Source organism: Procambarus clarkii, chromosome 43 (genome assembly GCF_040958095.1).
Source record: "Procambarus clarkii isolate CNS0578487 chromosome 43, FALCON_Pclarkii_2.0, whole genome shotgun sequence".
Classification (NCBI taxonomy): Eukaryota; Metazoa; Arthropoda; class Malacostraca; order Decapoda; family Cambaridae; genus Procambarus; species Procambarus clarkii.
The window spans coordinates 28,290,036-28,293,945 of NC_091192.1; positions in this window are offsets into that span (position 1 = coordinate 28,290,036).

The window sequence follows — 3,910 nt, forward strand, 5'->3', positions numbered from 1 at the left end:
CTCTTTCTTTAATATATTTTTCATCTTTATCTTTTCCTTCTTTTTCATCTCCTGCTCATCTCCTTGCTCCTCCTTCTCTTCCTCCGCCTTCTCCGTCTCCTCATTCTCGTTCAAAATCAATTTCTACTTCCATGGCACTTCCCTACCAATTGGAGGGGAATTGAGGAATATATTGGCCATAGACAGTGGGGGATTTCGTTTCATTCACCTGAATCCTGGGAGACTCGAACTTAAATCTCAAAAGTATCACAATGCTGACAACCCGACCACGGACGGACACAGTAAGGAGGAGGGATTTCAGGAGTCCCCCTAAGAAGGAGATATTTGTTTGATATTTAAATAGATTTTCGTCTTAAAGTATTTCCATCTGTCCACATTTTTTTGTCTCAGAACGTTCTTTGGTGAAAACTCTCTGGGCGATAAAGTAGTTTTAGATCTTAATGTGATTATACTCAAGAGCAGCTATACTGGAGTATAATTGCTATACTATAACGCTTATATAGCGTCATATTAACACTTAGTTTGATGGTTCTATCACCCCGGAGATGAGCTCTGAAGTTAGAAATTTATTAATACATAAAGACATTGCTAGCCTTCAGATGCACAGTAGCTGAATTGAGCAAAGGCTACTGCCTTGAGTAAGTGCTCATCTAGCACTTACGACACCAGTGAATCGTACGCGTCCATTCAAGACACCTGTATATGTTTACTCAATTAAGGCGGCTTAGTCTGTATTTATTTAACAGTTTACGAGCTGGGCAACACTGAGGTTGTTCACAACCCCCAAGGTTGTTGTTGTTGTTATAAACAACCTCACAGTGCTTCCGAGCTCGTAGACTGTTTAATAAATATAGACTAAGCCCCCATGAATGACGAAAGATGTAAATGTTTCGTAAGTGCTTGTCGAATTCTGGCCCAGAGTACCAGCTGACTGAATGGTCAGAGTTACTGGAGCCCAGATAAGGCTACAAAATATGATAGTAAAGGGAATTAATGAACTATTGACCATATACGAGGCAGCTGCAATTGGTCCATATGAGACAGCTCCTATTGGCCCATATGAGGCAGCTCCTATTGGCCCATATGAGGCAGCTCCTATTGGCCCATATGAGGCAGCTCCTATTGGTCCATACGAGGCAGCTCCTATTGGCCCATACGAGGCAGCTAGTATTGAACCATACGAAGCAGCTCCTACTGACCCATACGAGGCAGCTCCTATTGGCCAATACGAGGCAGCTCCTTTTTATATCCCCAACCCCAAACAAAACTCATTATTTATACGTCTAACCTACGCTTGAAACAATTCAGCTACTATCCCAACTTTTTTTATGATTCTAAATGCCAGAATAATCTTTGTTGTGGTGGCCTGTTATTAGGTCTTTTATTAGGATTAGGATTAGGTCCTTTAAATCTCTCTCTAGGATCACGAAATTCCTTTTAAATCACAGGAAGGAGAGTGAGACTCCTGTTAAGATTAATCGGATTAATGTCTTCCATCTCCTGTGATAAAACCATTCATGTGAAGGCTGCGGTACCTGAATTGTCGGGGGGGGGGAGGGGGTTACCAAGGGTGATGGTACTTGGTGTGTGGTGCTCGGTACCGATGGTGGTACATTGTACCTGGGAGGGGGGGAGGGGGGAGCGTACCGTGAGACCTAAGATGTGTGTTGACAGCTGTTTGTTGTTTAAGATTCGCTACTTGGAACAAAAAGTTCCAAGTAGCACGGACTATGGTGAGCCCGTTGTGGACTTACCTGGCACAGGAGCGGGGCTAGTTGTAACTTAGGTACCCAGACCCTTCGGTGTATATAGTTATACCCCCACCCCTTCCACACCTTTCCGTCCTCTGTTCCTCTTTTCACCCTCTCTCATCACCCCCTTTCTATCCATCTCTCTCTTTCTCTCTCTTTCTCAGTCTTTCAATCCATCAAGTGGTGGGGGTAGTTATACCCTTCTAGACGACATTAGTAATTAATCCTGGTCCCTGTCTAATCCTCACTTATTAGACAGATTAATCCTATTCTCTGTTTAATCCTCACTTGATCACTCCTCATTGAGCCCATTTTACTCAGGAGTTAATTCAAACGAACAGTATTGAAAATGCTCGCTATTAAAATGATAGTGTTCAGAGTGAACACACTGTCGAGAATGGGTGAATATAATGTCATGGTTGACACTCTTATCATTAACCCTGGTTTCATTACTCGACTTGTCAAATATTGACAAGTGTCAAATATTTGACACTTGTATTTGACCTTGACAGTGTCAAATAATGATCTTGCGTCATCCTCAAAAAGCTCCGAAATCATAATCTTATTATCCCCCTCCCTTCATTGCGTCAAGATGATGATGATGATGATGTCATTATATCAATCATTGCTTCACCAGTTGCGTCTTCGGTGGCTTGGAGGGGGGGAGAGTGGTCAGTACAGCGAGGATCAAAAACCGACCTTGCTTCTTGCTAGGTCGGCGTTCGAACCCCGATGGCTCAAATGGTTTGATGTTCGTTCCTTTCATTCTTCCCTCCTCCTGTCCCAGCTCCTGTCCCGGCTCCTGTCCCAGCTCCTGTCCCAGCTCCTGTCCCAGCTCCTGTCCCGGCTCCTGTTATGTCCTTGTATGCCGATCAAGTCAACTCTTGAACAGACGTCAGTGGACAGTTCTTTGGACGTCAGTGGACAGTTCTTTGGACGTCAGTGGACAGTTCTTTGGACGTCAGTGGACAATTCTTTGGACGCCAGTGGACAGTTCTTTGGACGTCAGTGGACAGTTCTTTGGACGTCAGTGGACAGTTCTTTGGACGTCAGTGGACAATTCTTTGGACGCCAGTGGACAGTTCTTTGGACGTCAGTGGACAATTCTTTGGACGTCGGTGGACAGTTTCCTGGACGGACGTCAGCGGCCAGAGTGCTTCGTTGACCGAGTGTCTCATTGACCGAGTGCCTCATTGACCGAGTGTTTCGTTGACTAAGTGCTTCGTTGACCAAGTGCTTCGTTGACCAAGTGCTTCGTTGACCAAGTGCTTCGTTGACCAAAAGCTTCGTTGAGCAAGTGCTTCGTTAACAAAGTGCTTCGTTGAATAAAGTGCTTCGTTGACCAAGTGCTTCGTTGACCAAGTGCTTCGTTAACCAAGTGCTTCGTTAACCAAGTGCTTCGTTAACCAAGTGCTTCGTTGACCAAGTGCTTCGTTGACCAAGTGCTTCGTTGACCAAGTGCTTCGTTGACCTAGGACTTATTAATTATCAATATTCTGAGAGAACGTATGAACATTAACGTTAGCCTCCTTGAGCTCGATATCCCAATTTAGAGAGACAAGTTATCTTCGTTTTATGACATATAACCCGCAGTTAATTTTGAATATTCGTTTACGGTGATCGCGAACTCGTTTGGAAACTCACTAGTTGAGTGCCGGACCAACCGGGCTGTGGTGGGTATGTGGGCCTGCGGGCCGCTCCAAGCAACAGCCTGGTGGACCAAACTCTCACAAGTCAAGCCTGGCCTCGGGCCGGGCTTGGGGAGTAGAAGAACTCCCAGAACCCCATCAACCAGGTATCAACCAGGTAAGTGACTGACTTGGGGAGTGATTACTTTGGTGAGTGATTCGTTCGATGAACGATTCGTCTGGAAAGTGACTCATTATACGAGTGACTCGTTTTATGAGGGATTCGTTTAGTGACCCGTTTAATGAGTGCCTCGCATCGTGAGTGCCTCACTGTACCCGAGAACTATAACCAAAAAACAGGAAGAACTACTGAATCTCACACCAATGATTACCACAGGAAGTTCATTGTTGAAGGTGGAACAATTCAATCCAAATTAGAAGGAACAAAAGGAGCCTTCAGGTACAGCTTGACCTCGTTCGCTGTATAGCCTCTATACAGAAAAGAAAACCACGAAACGAGATACAGAGATA